This window comes from Pongo abelii, chromosome 4, assembly GCF_028885655.2.
Source record: "Pongo abelii isolate AG06213 chromosome 4, NHGRI_mPonAbe1-v2.0_pri, whole genome shotgun sequence".
Classification (NCBI taxonomy): Eukaryota; Metazoa; Chordata; class Mammalia; order Primates; family Hominidae; genus Pongo; species Pongo abelii.
This window is the reverse complement of record NC_071989.2, coordinates 85,193,234-85,208,359: the sequence shown is the minus strand read 5'-3', so window position 1 is coordinate 85,208,359 and position 15,126 is coordinate 85,193,234. Positions and strand designations below refer to the sequence as shown.

General features: G+C 40.9%; 1 long non-coding RNA gene across 1 annotated transcript; it reads right to left on the bottom strand.

Annotated features, from left to right (window-relative positions):
* Positions 1 to 344: 344 nt before the first annotated feature.
* Positions 345 to 15,075, bottom strand: LOC129059434 (uncharacterized). The gene is made up of 3 exons (XR_008525320.2): positions 14,553 to 15,075; positions 1,941 to 2,062; positions 345 to 494 (listed from the first exon to the last, which is right to left on the bottom strand). It is a non-coding gene; the product is annotated as an uncharacterized LOC129059434 (long non-coding RNA).
* Between the last annotated feature and the right edge of the window lie 51 nt (positions 15,076 to 15,126).

The window sequence follows — 15,126 nt, the reverse complement described above, 5'->3', positions numbered from 1 at the left end:
TTTCTATAGGTTTGAAACACTCTAAACATTGTTGATGCATACTTTTGTAAGAAAACTATAAGGAGAGTGTAAACAAATATTTGTGACACTGGCTGCCTTAGGAGAACAGAGAAAGGAACCGGTACTGTAGAAGGGAACAGAAGGAATTTAAACTTTATCTGCACTGTTTAATTCATTCATTTTTAAAACCATTCCTGGCAGGGCATGGTGGCTCACACCTGTAATCCCAGCACTTTGGGAGGCCGAGGCGGGTGGATCATAAGGTCAGGAGATCAAGACCATCCTTGCTAACACAGTGAAACCCTGTCTCTACTGAAAATACAAAAAAAAAAAAAAAAAAAAAAAAAATTAGCTGGGCATGGTGGCATGCACCTGTAGTTCTAGCTACTCGGGAGGCTGAAGCAGGAGAATAGCTTGAACCCGGGAGGCAGAGCTTGCAGTGAGCTGAGAGTGAGCCACTGCACTCCAGCCTGGGCAGCAGAGCTAGACTCCATCTAAAAAAAATAAAATAAATAAAAAATTTTAAAAAAATTACTGAATATTCATTACTCAATCTTTTCTTATCATATGACCTATGGAAAAGAAAGTTATACTTTTAATTATAGCAGAAAAGAATAAAGTAACATTATAAACTGGAAACCTTATTTTGAATAATGCTTTATAGTTTGCAAACCTCTTTCACGTTCATTGTGTAGTCTGGAACACAAATGGTATTTTCCACTTCTTCAAACCAGCCTGTGATACTTTGAAAAAAGCAGGTGGTATTATTCTGTATTTACATATGGAAAATGAGGCTTGCCAAAGGTCACAGAGATGGCACAATGGTCAGGCGCAGTGGCTCATGCCTGTAATCCCAGCATTTTGGGAGGCCAAGGCAGGTGGATCACCAGTGGTCAGAAGTTCGAGACCAGCCTGGCCAACATGGTGAAACCCTGTCTCTACTAAAAATACAAAAATTAGCCGTGTGTGGTCGTGGGTGCCTGTAATCCTACTCAGGAGGCTGAGGCAGGAGAATCACTTGAACTTGGGAGGCAGAGGTTACAGTGACCTGAGATCGCGCCACTGCACTCCAGCCTGGGTGACAGAGAGAGACTCCGTCTCAAAAAAAAAAAAAAAAAAATTTAAATAAAATAAAAAAATATATTTTTTCAAGTTTTTCAAGTAAGAATTTCTTAAGACACAAAAAAGTGAAATACACAAAGAAAAAATTGATCAATTTGACATGAAAAAGAACTACAGAAGGGAAAGACTAGTCACAAACTAGAAAAATATATTTATAATACATCTAACAAAAGATTGGTATCTAGAATGTATGTGTAAATCACTAAAAACCAATAGGAAATAGCTTAATAGAAAAATAGGCAAAGAACACAAGGTGGCATTTCACAAGAGCCAGAAAATGATCAATAAATACTTCAAAGGAACACTTACTTCATTTGTAATCAAAGAAAGTTACAAGATAGGTGCTTTGTGCAATACTTATGTAGAAATCAGACGTAAAAATTACTCCACAGTTATAAATGCATATTTCATGTTCAAATAATAGTAAGGTGTTACCCTCTTTTGAAGTGCCAAGACTCCCCCACCCCTTTTTTAAGATTTTTTTTTAGAGGAGTTTTAGGTTCACAGCAAAATCGAGTGGAAGGTACAGAGATTTCCCATACACTTTCTGACCCCACACATGCACAACCTCCCCATCATCAGCATTTCACCAGAGTGGTACATTTGTTACAACTGATGAACCTACCTTGGCACTTCATGATCATAAAAAATTCATAGTTTAAGCTGGGCGCGGTGGCTTATGCCTGTAATCCCAGCACTTTGGGAGGCCAAAGTGGGCAGATTACTTAAGGTCAGGAGTTTGAGACCAGCCTGGACAACATGGTGAAACCCTGTCTCTACTAAAAATACAAAACTCAGCCAGGCATGGTGGTGCGCACCTGTAATCTGAACTACTCAGAAGGCTGAGGTAGGAGAATAGCTTCAACCCACGAGGCGGAGGTTGCGGTGAGCCAAGATCGTGCCACTGCACTCCAGCCTGGTTTACAGAATAAGACTCCATCTCAAAAAAAAAAAAAAAAATTCATAGTTTACATTAAGGTTCACTTTTGGTGTTGTACATTCTATGTGTTTGGACAATGTTGTATATCCATCATTATAGTATTGTACAGAGCATTTTCACTGCCCTAAAAATCCTCTGTGCTTCAGCTATTCATCCTTCCTCCATCCCCTCCCCAACCCCTGGCAATCACTGACTTTTTATTGTCCTCGTATTTTGCATTTTTCAGAATGCCATATAATTGGAATCATATAGTATGTAGCCTTTTCAGATTCATTTCTTTCACTTAGTAATATACTTTTAAGATTCCTCCATGTCTTTTCATAGCACTGAAGGAAATTCACTGTCTGGCCAGGCATGGTGGCTCGTGCCTGTACTCCTAGCACTTTGGGAGACTGAAGTGGGCAGATTGCTGGAGCCCAAGATTTCAAGACCAGCCTGGGCAATATGAAAACCCATCGCTTCAAAAATACAAAGATTAGCCGGGCGTGGTGGTGCACACCTGTAGTCCTAGCTACTCGGGAGGCTGAGGTAGAAGGATCACTTGAACCCAGGAGATTGAGGCTGTCGTGACCTAAGACTGTGCCACTGCACTCTAGTCTGGGTGACAGAGCAAGACTCTGTCTCAAAAAAAAATTTAAAAAAAAAAGGGAGAAAGAAAAAAGAATGAAAAGAAGATTTACTGTCTGGTTGTATTATAGTTTATTTATCCATTCACCTACTGAAAGACATATTGGTTGCTTCCAAGTTTTGGCAATTATGAATAAAGCAACTAAAAACATTTATGTGCAGGTTTTTGTTTGGACATAAGTTTTCAACTCCTTTAGGTAAATACCAAGGAGTGTAAATGCTGGATCATATGGTTAAGAGTATGTTTAGTTTTGTAAGAACCTCCAAACTGTCTTCAAAAGAGGCTGTAACATTTTGCATTCCACCAGCAACAAATGAGAATTTTTGTTCCACATCTATGCCAGCATTTGGTATTGTCAGTGTTCTAGATTTTGACCATTCTAATAGATGTGTAGTTGTAGCTCATAGTTGTGCTAGTTTGCATTTCCCTGATGACAAATGATGTGGAGCATCTTTTCATATGCTTATTTCCCATCTGTATATCTTCTTCGGTGAAGTGATTGTTAAAGTCTTTTAGCCCATCTTAGAACTGGGTTATTTGTTTTCTTATTTTTGAGTTTTAGGAGTTCATCATATATTTTCGATAACAGTCCTTTGTGAGATGTGCCTTTTGCAAATATTTTTTTCCCAGTCTGTGGCTTGTTCTTAAAATTGGGTCATCTATTTTCTTATTGTTGAGTTTTAAGAGTTCATTGTATATTTTGGATAACAGTCCTTTATCAGATGTGTCTTTTGCAAATATTTTTTCCCAGTCCATGGCTTCTCTTCTCATTATCTTGACATTGTGTTTGCAGAGCAGAAGTTTTTAATTTCAATGAAGTATAGTTTATCAATTATTTATTTCATGGATCATGACTTTGTTCTTGTATCTAAAAAGTCAACACCAAACCCAAGGTCATCTAGGTTTTCTCCTTTGTTATCTTCTAGAAGTTTTAAAGTTTTGTATTTACACTTAGATCTATGATACATTTTGAGTTCATTCTTGCGAAGGGTGTAAGGTCTTTTGTGAAGGGTGTAACTCTAGATTTTTTTTTTTTTTTTTTTTTTTTTTTTTGCATTTGGACATTTAGTTGTTCCAGCACCATCTGTGGAAAAGACCATCTTTGCTCCATGTTCTTACCTTTACTTCTTTGTCAAGATCATTTGACTATATTTATGTGTATCTATTTCTGGGCTCCTGTTTTTTTCTATTGGTCCACTTGTCTGTTCTTTTGCCAGTACCATGCTGTCTTGATTACCGTAGCTTTGTAGTAACTCTTGAATTGGGTAGTATCAGTCTTCCACCTTTGTCCTTCCCCTTCAACATGGTATTAGTTATTCTGGGTCTTTTGGTCCCCTATATAAATTTTAGCATCAGGCCAGGTGCAGTGGCTCACGCCTGTAATCCCAGCACTTTGAGAGGCCGAGGCCAGTGGATCACCTGAGGTCAGGAGTTCCAGACCTGGCCAACGTGGTGAAACCCCATCTCTACTAAAAATACAAAAATTAGCTAGGCATGGTGGCAGGTGCCTGTAATCCCAACTACTCGGGAGGCTGAGGCATGAGAATCGCTTGAACTCAGGAGGTGGAGGTTGCAGTGAGCCAAGATCACAACATTGCACTCCAGCCTGGGCAGCAAGAGTGAAACCTCATCTCAAACAAACAACAACAACAAAAAAAAAAACAAAAAAAAAACATTTAGAATCAGTTTGCTGATTCTTACAACCTTAGGTTATAATTTTTGAGGTGACACATTCTCTGATAAACATCACTTATTTCTGCATATTTAGTGTTCCTTCCCACAGGAGAATTGTACACACTTCATTTTTGAAGTCAGGTGTGGCCATGTGACTTGACTAATGTGCTGAGATTTGGCTGTGATTGCATTGACTCTACAGATCAAGTTGGGAAGAACAAACGTCTTGAGAATATTGTCTTCCTATCCATGAATCTCAAATGTCTCTCTATTTATTTAGTTCTTATATTTCATTCACAAAAATCATATAGTTTTCCTCATATAGATCCTATACATATTTTGTTAGATTTATTCCTAAGCATTTCATTTTTAAGGGGTGTTAATATAAATGATAATGTGTTTAAAATTTCACATTTCACTTTTTCATTGCTGGTATATAGGAAAGCAGTAGACTTTTGTATATTAACCTTGTATCCTGAAGTTTTTCTATAATCACTTTTTACTTCCAGGAGGTTTTTCTTTGCCAATTCTTCTGGGTTTTCTACATAGACAATCACCTGATCTGTGCATAGACAGTTTTATTTCCTCCTTCCCAATCTGTATACGTTTTATTTTATTTTATTGTCCTATTGCATAATCTAGAACTTCCTCTGTGATGTTGAAGAGTAGTAGTGAGAGGGGACATTCTTGCCTTGTTCTTGATATTCATGGGAAAGCTTCCAGTTTCTCACCATTAAGCATAATGTTAGCTATAGGTTTGTCATGGATATTCTTTATCAAGTTAGGAAGTCTTCCTCTATTCCTCTCTTACTAGTAACTCTCTTATTGAGAGTTTTTATCATGAATGCATGTTCGATTTTGTCAAATGTTTTTTCTGCATCCATTGATATGATCATGTGAGTTTTCATTTTTAGCCTGCTGATGTGATGGATTACATTAATTGATTTTTGAATGTTGAGCCGATCTTGCATACCTGGGTTAAATCCTGTTTGGCTGTGGCATATAAGTCTTTTTATACATTATTGAATTCTATTTGCTAATATTTTGTTGAGGATTTTTCCATCTACTAATATGTTCATGAGTGATATTGACCTGTAGTTTTCTTTTCTTATAATGTCTTTGTCTGGTTTGGTATTAGGGTAATGCTGCCTTCATAGAATGAGTTAGGAAGTATTCTCTCTTTCGGCTTTTATCCTCTGAAAGAGATTATAAAGAATTGGTATAACTTCTTCCTTAAATGTTTGGCTTAATTGTCCAGTGAACTCATCTGGGCCTGGTGCTTTCTGCTTTGGAAGGTTATTAATTACTGATTCAATTTATTTAATAGATATTGACTTATTCATATTTTCTGTTTCTTCTGAGCCAACCCTTTTTTTAATTTACAAATATCTCTTTCATTAGGTTATAATTTTTGAGGCAATATGTGCTCTGATAAACGTCACTTATTTATGCATATTTAGTGCTGCTTCCCACTGGAGAATTGTACACATCCATTTTGAAGTCAGGTGTGGCCATGTGACTTACTTTGGCCAATGAAATGGGTGTAGGTAACAACAGTCACCTCTGAGCAGAAACTTTAAGATCTAGCACATAGTCCTCCATGTTTTCTCATCCCTCTGCCTGATACCTGCTACAAAGAGGCTGCTCCATTAGCCTAGGCCCTAGGGAAGAGAGCATATAACACAATAATGGACATGTAATTTGAGCAAGAAATAAACCCTCGTTGCTCTAAACTTCTGAGATTTTAAGTTGTTTGTTACTGCAGCATAACCTAGCCTGTCTTGACTGATATGCCTTTCTTCACTCAATTCTAAAAAACAAGATCGACTCTCATTTAACCCTTTTTTGTTATAAACATTTCCCTTTGGACTATACATTGTCATTAAAGGTGTCAACTGCCACTGTATGTACTACTGGGCACCCCTATCAAGCCCATAAAAGAAAGACAAATCTGTTTTCTGTAGCTCTAGAAAAATTCCTGAAGTTCACCATGATTGAACCTGTTTAGAAAACACATGGCCATACTTAAACTAGTTCCTATGGCTGGAATAATGTAACATCCTTGTTAGCCTGAGCCTGGGTTATGACTGATTCTTGAGTCAATTGCTGTGGATAAAGGAATGAGATACACTGAGAGCTTACATCAACCAAAGGGCTACCCCTGAATCTAGGGCTGGGTGAGGTCCATATAAATCTTACGGTTTTATGCTCAGTTGTACCAGGCAGCCCACAGGCCTGGTACCAGCACCAGAGGGAGCAGAGTAGACCCCATTCACACTGAATGGTCATGATTTGTTTTGAGCTCTCTGGTAGCTCCTGGAAGAACAACCAAAAGACTTGCCTCCATCTTTCCTAATTCAGAACTCCCCCAGTGCTAAAGTGGCCACTGGCATTTGTGGTTACCAGGGGGGCATGAGGGAACTTTTGAGCATGATATGGCAGTTCACTTTCTTGATTGTGGTTATGGTTTCACAGGTTTCTCCATATGGTAAAATTTATCAAATTGTACATTTCAAGTATGTACAATTCAAGTTTATTGTATGTTAATTATACTTCAAAATAGCTGTTTTTTAAAGAAAGGATGTTGGGCAGTTCACCACTGGGAGGGCTGAAAGACTAGGCTCAGGCCTACGCAGTTAAGAGCAATCTCCGAATGAAGCCTCAGAACAGGTCCTGATAAGACACTATGCCTGTTAGTACTGCCTATATGGCTACCTGTGAGCACTGGACACAAGCAGTGCCTCTCTGCCATGGCTCTTCCGGGAACTCAGTCTGGCCGCTGCTGCCATCATAAACAGAGAAAGCACTGCATTACCCTCCTTGCTCTGCAACACCGGCTCCCATTTCAATCCAGGGTGAATTTGTCTGATAGGTGGAGCTTAGGACGTGGATTCACGCCCTTGCTTTGGCAAGTGAGGCTTGGGAAAGCAACTGTTCGACATTTTTCTGCTTCTATCATGTGATGTAGGCTCTGCCTCTAGAGCACTTGTGGGTAGATGGTGGGAAATGGGTATTCAGATGCTGAAAATGACAACTGAAAGGCATGGATGATAAGAGTTTTCAGACAGGAATAGAGTTGCCCAGAGTGCCTATGGAGAAGACAGGGAGGAGGAGCCTTGAAGGATGGCAGGGTGTAAGTACGGAAGATAAGCAGTTCCGATGGTGCAGGGGAAGAGCTGTGCATCTAAGAAGGGGGTTGAGAAAGGTAACAAAGTTTCTGGCCTGTGTGAGCGGAGGTCTGGCTGGACTCAGGAGTCATGGTGGAAAGCTAAGTTGGACCAACGGTCTGGCCAGATATGAAGGATCTTGGAAGCCAAACAGGAGCTTGAGCCTTAGGTGGCACAGGCAATGTGGAGACTCAGTCAGATCTTCTTGAGCAGCAATGTGTCTCTAGTGTTTGAGTGATTCAGTCATTTATTCATCAAATCTTGAGTGTGCAAGATAGTGGGAATAGAATAATGAATAAAGGAAGTACAGTCTCTGTCCTCAAGCAATTCCAGTTTAGTGGAAAAACAAACAGCAGACAAGCAAATACAATATAGTGTGGAGATAGAAGAAGAAAGCCCTACGGGCTTTAGGAGCTGCAGGGATGGGGACATTCAATGTCAGCTATGGGTGATAGGGAAGGCTTCCTCAGGGAAGTGAGATTTCAGTTGAGACCTGAAACATTCCAGTGAAAGGAAACAAACTGCTTGGACTCCCACCCTCAAAGCTCACCCCAAGGTTTCATAAATGGGGTATAGATTATTAGTTTTTGTGTTTAAGAGCATGGACCTTGGAGTGGCACTCTTGGGCCCCAAGCCTTACTCTGTCATTCATGAGCTATGTGAACTTGGACAATTGACTTCATTTGAGCTGTAATTTCCACAGATACAGAAGCAGAATAATAACAGGCCCGTCCTCACAGGATGTACTATCTATGGCACTTTAAATCAAGCCTCACACACAGTAAGTGCTTTCATCAGCCAGGGCCCCACCAGGAAAACAGAAACCAAAAATTGCAAAGGCATGGAATTTAATGCAGGGATGTGGTTACCTACGTGATGGAAGAGCTGAAAGCCAAACAGGAGGTGGTGAAGCAATCAGAGATTAGCAACAACAGAGAACTGCTGCCACCCCACGCTGGAGGAACAAAGGGAAAAAAAGGTTTTCTGAAGCCCAGGGTCCAGGACTGCCTGCTGCAGCTAGAATTAGGGCAGGATTGCCTGGAAGAACTGGAGCCAATCTTCTGCTCCGAGGGCCTGTTTCCACCAGCCCTGGGAAAAGGGATGGGAGTCTATTGTCAATGTAATCCGGCTGAGCTGGACAACTTGACATTGCAGAAAATTGACATTTGTTAGGTTATCTCATGGAGAAAGACAGCACTTGACATCTCCCCTGCTCCTTTTAAAAGCAAACAATTTTCTGATGAGTTATCCAGAGTCCTGGAGGTAAAGTGGACACAAGACGAAATTGAGGAAAATAACCTGTCAGTCTTTGCCTGCTCCAAACTCTCATTTTGAAGAGACTTTCTTCCTGCAGAGCAGAGACCACCTCCCTCCTCCAAACCAGCATCTACTCCTCTGACTTCTCAGGTGTGGGGGACCTCCAGCAGGCAGCTGACAGTGCCACAGCTGGGCAGGCTTCCCAGGGAGGAGTGCCTGGTTCATCCAGTTCATGCTGGTGTCTTCCTCCCCTCTTCCCTGACAAAAGCGACTGTCAGCTCACAGCCTCTTTCTCTGACCAGAAAGCCCTGAGGAAATGGAAAGGGGAGCCTACTCTGAGTCCTCGGATGCTGTGGCTTCCTTTTAAAGATCTATGGTATAAGGATCCTAGACACTGTAACTTGGCCTTGGCCGTGGGTTGGCCCTGGGGGGTCTGGCAGCCTCCTTACCAGTGACTGCTCAGCCAGGCAGGGCAGCTAACACCACTGCCCTGATTCCTCCACTCTCCACTCCCCACAGCTCAATGTAGACCCTCCACTCCCTCTGCCCCCTCCAGATTCTTGGCAGAGCACAATTTCGTTTACAGGTAAAGCCAGTTAAGGGTAGTTCTCCTCTGAATATCCAGCCTTCACATCCACTTCCACCAAAGACAGAGATAGACATCCCAGGAGCAGTGGGAAAATTATGACTAAGAATAAAACCCGCATGTTTCAGTTAGGGGAAAGGCTACACTGAAAATGAAATAGTTAAATTGTTTATAAATAGGCAGGGAAGTTAGCAAACACTTGAGTGAGGAAATAGCTTGTTCTGTAGACAAAATAAAAGAGGAGCAGTAGTCACATACTGATTTCTAACATGAACACAGAGTTAGAACCTGTTCATCCATTCATGACACAACTGTTCATTCAACACCTGCTGTGTGCCAGGCACCATGCTAGGCTCTGGGGATACACAATGGAGAAGCTCGTGACCCAGTAACTAACCCTTATACAGTAGTGGACCAAGTGGTGTGAGAAAGGTTTGATAAGGTCCTATGGGAGCCCAGAAGAAGGGGCCAACAGGAACCTTTCAGTTCGGATTCCATATACTATGCCATAGCTGTCCAAGTCATCTCAAGTAGGAGGTCATATGAAAAAATCTCAGAGAGTTGTAAGAAGACTCCTGGATCCCATAGAATGTGTTTAGCTGCAGTAACAGAACACCTGACTGACACTGGTTTGAACAGCGGTGCTCCTCACCACTAGGGAGGTCTGGCAGTGCGTGGTCCTGAGCTCAGTCCAGCAGTTTATTGATGTGATTGAGGGCTCAGGCTGTCTGGACCTTTTTGGCTTTCACATTTTCAGACTGTAGGGACTGTCTTCCTTCTGGCACCAAGACAGCTGCTGCTACCCTGTTGGGCAAGTCATCTACATTTTTTTGGATCTCCATCTCTCTTCTGTAAAATGAGGGATGTGATTAAATCATGAGTAAGAGACGGGTGCAGTGGCTCATGCCTGTAATCCCAGCATTTTGGGAGGCCAAGGCCAGGGATTTGAGATCAGCCTGGCCAACATGGTGAAACCCCATCTCTGCTAAAAATACAAAAATTAGCAGGGCGTGGTGGCATGCACCTGTAATCCCATCTACTCAGGAGGCCGAGGCAGGAGAATCGCTTGAACCTGGGAGGCAGAGGTTGCAGTGAGCCAAGAGCATGCCCCTGCATTCCAGCCTGGGCGACAGAGTCTTGCTCTGTCGCCAAAAAAAAAAAAAAAAAAAATCACGAATAAGGCCCCTTTTGGACCTAGCTGTCTATTATACCAACTGCTACCCTGGGGTGATAATTTGACACAACAGTCCTCACACTTGAGTGTTCATCATGCTCACCTGGAGGTTTAATTAAAACACAGAATTTCTGATTCAGTAAGTCTGGAGTGGGGCCTGAGAATTCACAAGCTCTAACAAATTCTAACTTCTAACAAGTTCCCAGATGTTGCTAAAGATGCCAGTGCAAGGGTCGCACTTTGAGAAGCACTGGTGTCACCTCTAATGTGTTAGTTTCCCCAAACTGTAAAACGAAGACATAGCTATTCGGGAGAGATCATATCACTCCTGGCTAATTGCCAAAATCCTTCCATGAGGTTTGTAAAAATGCAGATTGTGGGGCTGCACCCCTGGATATTCTGATACAGTGGATCTGGGCCTGGGCCCAGGAATAGGACTTGTATTAAATACCCCCCGGGTGAGTATCATGATTTTACCAAGTCCGGGGGTTACAAAATTAGATCATCTTTAAGATGCTTCTAGGTCCAAATTCTAAAAGCAAGTTCACCAGTTACAGCAAACTGAGCAGTCAAAAAGGAAACATAACCACAAAGGACGTAGTATTTTCACCATCCTTCCCAATTTCGTAGACATCTGTGGATCGATGTTTGTTATTTATTTAAACATCTCCCCATGCTGGGGGGAAGAAGCTGGAAATTACTATACTAGACACTGCAATAATCTTTCAAGGAGGACTGAAAATCATAACTCCACCAAAAAGCATTTTCTTCTCCCCTCTTTCTGGAAGCATATAATCTCTCCAGTCTTAATTCTCTTAGCATGTATCTATATTAACATTACTAGTTTCTTATGTATGTATTACCTGTTTTTTAATCAATATATTACATGGATAGAGTTTTTTAAAAATCAAATGTTAAAAGGTTGCAAAACACAGCAGACTCCCACCATCCTCTCAATCTCGCTTCCCAGAGCCACATTTAGCTCTTCCGTCTGCTGCTTCTGGTATTTACTTCCATATTTCTTATAAAAATCACTTACGGGAATCAAGGCTTATGCTGCTTGATTCTTGGTTTCTCCATGCTCAACAACATTTATCAACTTCCCAAGTTAACTGAGGATCTCATTCTCTTAAGCCTATTAGTGTACTATGATTATATGTTTGATTTCTCACACAATTATTTTCCTCATATTTAATAATAGCCTCAATATTTTTCATTTTAATTTTCTGTAAATCCATCACTAGGCTGGGCACGGTGGCTCACACCTATAATCCCAGCATTTTGGGAGGCTGAGGTGGGTGGATCACCTGAGGTCAGAAGTTCGAGACCAGCCTGAACAACATGGTGAAACCCCGTCTCTACTAAAAATACAAAAATTAGCTGGGCATGGTGGCAGGTGCCTGTAATCCCAGCTACTTGGGAAGCTGAGGCAGGAGAATTGCTTGAACCCGGGACTGAGGTTGCAGTGAGCCAAGATCGTGCCATTGCACTGTAGCCTGGGCAACAGAGTGAGACTCTGTCTCAAAAAATAATAATAAATAATAAATAAATCCATCATTAACTTTTTCCAAATGCTTCAATAAATTTGTCAAACAATGGGTGAATTAATTTTTCCAAATTTTTAAATATCACATTAGTGTTTCGATACAGAGCCCTCCCTCCTGGAGCCTCCATCCTCCTCTGGCTCCACCTGGAATTGGGAGCAGCTCTCTGCCACACACTTGTCCTCCTGATGGTCTTTTTTTGCCTTGTAGTGAGCCCTCTTTTTCCAGAATCCCATGTCTATGTGCTTTTTGTTCTTTCTGGAATTCTGTTATACAGATACTAAACCTTCTGGACTGATCTTCTATGTATGTGCTGTCCAATATGATAGCCCCTTGCCACTTTGGGTATTGAACATTTGAAACATATATTATCCAAATTGAGGAATGTTGTAAGACTGGGTAGGACAAAAAGATTGTAAATATTTTGTTAATAATTGTATGTTGATTACATGTTGAAATGATATGGTCTCGGATTTACTGGGTTAAATAGAATATATTATAAAAATTAATCCTGACTGTTTATTCTTATCTTTTTAATGTGGCTAATAGAAAAATTAAATTACAAATGCAGCTTGTAATGTATTCCTATTGCATAGCACTGCTCGAATATACATTATCTTTTCTATTTTTCCATCTCTTTATTTATTCTGTTTTCTGGGAAATTTCATTAATTTCACCTTCCAAGCCTTCTACTAAACTTTTCATTTCATTTCAGTGATCATCTTTTTAATTTCCAAGAGTATTTTTGTTGATCTCTCATCCTTCCTTTTACATATCATTTTACACTTAGTTTATGAATTCAGTGTTTTCTCTTCTCTCTGATTTTGTAATTCTAGTTCTCTTGACATTTTATTCTGCAAACTGCACTATTCTAGTATGTTACAGCCTGCCTCATTCTCTTGATTTGGTCTCTATCTTTCCCCTTGGAGGCTTTCCTCAACCATTTAAAGCTTCTTATTCATATTCAAGAGGCACCAAAAAGCTTCCTGGAATGCTGTGTGCACAGGCTTGTTCTCTGGTGGTCTTTATTATGGGTTGACAAGGTGGAAAACTAAACTTTCTTTGAGAGACACCACCACCACTCCCCAAGTGTCAGTTATGGAGTCTTTTTCTCTGGCTCTGTACTTTTTTGTTTCTCAAGAGAAGAATCTTCCAGGCTGCTGTCTTGGTAAGTATTTGGGGAAGGAGACTGGCATTTTAGGAATGGGAAAGACAGATTGGGAGCTAAGTGTCCATTTTTCACTTAATTCCACTATTTTCAGTGCCTGTTCATCCCTGGCCTCTCTGATAGTTTCCAAATTCAGATTGCCTCTGGTTCAATTTATCTAGAGAATAAACTTTCTACTTCTTGGCAAGGTTAAGGCAGTTACCTGAGTGGGTGACAGGATTGAAAAGGGGATGTGTCTTATTCCAACTGTGAGCTCCTCTATCGTGCTGTAGGGTGAAGGGTTTCACTTCTTTTTGGCACCAAAAAGTACTTACCCCTGTAAGTACTTGAGTTGTAACTCTCTCTATTCTGCTAAGTCAGTTACCACTGCTCTTTCTGTTTTTTCATTGTTAAAAAACTGTGTTTAAGTCTTTCATCTACTGTTGCCTCCTGTCCTGTTGTTGTCCTTGTGAGTCATTTAAAATTATTTAGTATTTTCTTAGTAGGGTTTTAGTAAAAAGAGGAGATCAATGCATGTGGTCAATTTCCTTATCTGTACCTAGAAGCCCTGTTTCTATCCTGAGCTCTAGTTATTCACCAATTTTTATTTTCTCCTCTAAGATATAGCAGTTTCCTTGGGGGCAGGATCAAGGACTGCTTTATCTTTGAGTCCACACACCACTTCCTTCCTAGCATCTACCTTTGAGTTTGTACGTACTAACTGCTCAACATTGAAGTTAATGTTCATAACATTAACTTCATATAGATAATGCAAATTATCTATATGTTTGAATCATATTAGTTCCCTGTGTACCTTGGGATAAGTCACTTCTCCTCTCTGGGTCACAGGAGGAGACCAGAGTCTGTTCTCCAGATGATTCCTAAGGCCCCATTCAGCTTTAACATTCTAAGAATCCATGTGCCCAGTTTCTTTATTACTTTTGCCTGTTTGCTAGTGTAAATTATATCATCACTGGGCATCCTACGTTGTAGAGACTTGAGATTTTTTGCAAAAGAAAAAATTTTAATCCATCAAGAGAGGCAATAATTATTCCCAGTTAAGGGGCATATAATCCTTGCTCAACAGCGGTGACCAAGTGCACTACCAAAGATAGAACAAGAATAGCAAGTGCAAAAAAGCAGTAGCTCTTCCTGGCCTAGCTGCATGGGTCTTAACATGTGGAATGAGAGGATGAGAGAGGTAGGATGGGTAAAGCCGTTGGAAGTAGTCTTAAAATTTTTATTTCATTTAGGTTTGGAGATGCCTACAGATCAGGAGGCTATTGGCATTGAAAACATGGTTTGTTACTTACAGTTCCCAAGAGGGTCATGCCAAACCAGGCGGGGCCATGTGGAAAAGCACCAGGGTTGGTCAAGAGGAAGAAGGATCAAGAGGACAGAGTAGGCAAAAGCCTTTACTGTGGTTCCATGACGAGGCAGGGTGAGCACTTGAGCAGGGTTAGGATTGGATACTTTGAAGGATTTTGGCAGGCTCTGGGACAGAGGGGTGGTCGCTAAGTTGTCCAGTATCTGAGCCTGGGATAATTCGAAAAATATTGCCTCCTGGAATATAAAAGCTATGTAGAGAAGGTGGTTTAGACTAAAGGCTCTGGACTGGTTAGTTCATATATGAAAGGCACACTTCCCAGAGGGTTGTTTGCTGTCTCTAAGAAATGGCTAGCCCTAGGAGAGGCAGTCTTTCCCCAGTCAGTTAGCCCACAAATGCCAGAGCATCAAGAAGTCAGAAAAGGAGAAAATATAGTTAATATCAAGTGGTCGAAGCCTAAGACAGAGAGATAGAGAGTCATGAAGAAGCAGGCAATGAGGCAAGAGTGAGGTGGCTCTTGGAAGAAAGAGTGAAGTCAGAGCTTATAGAAGCAAAGGCCA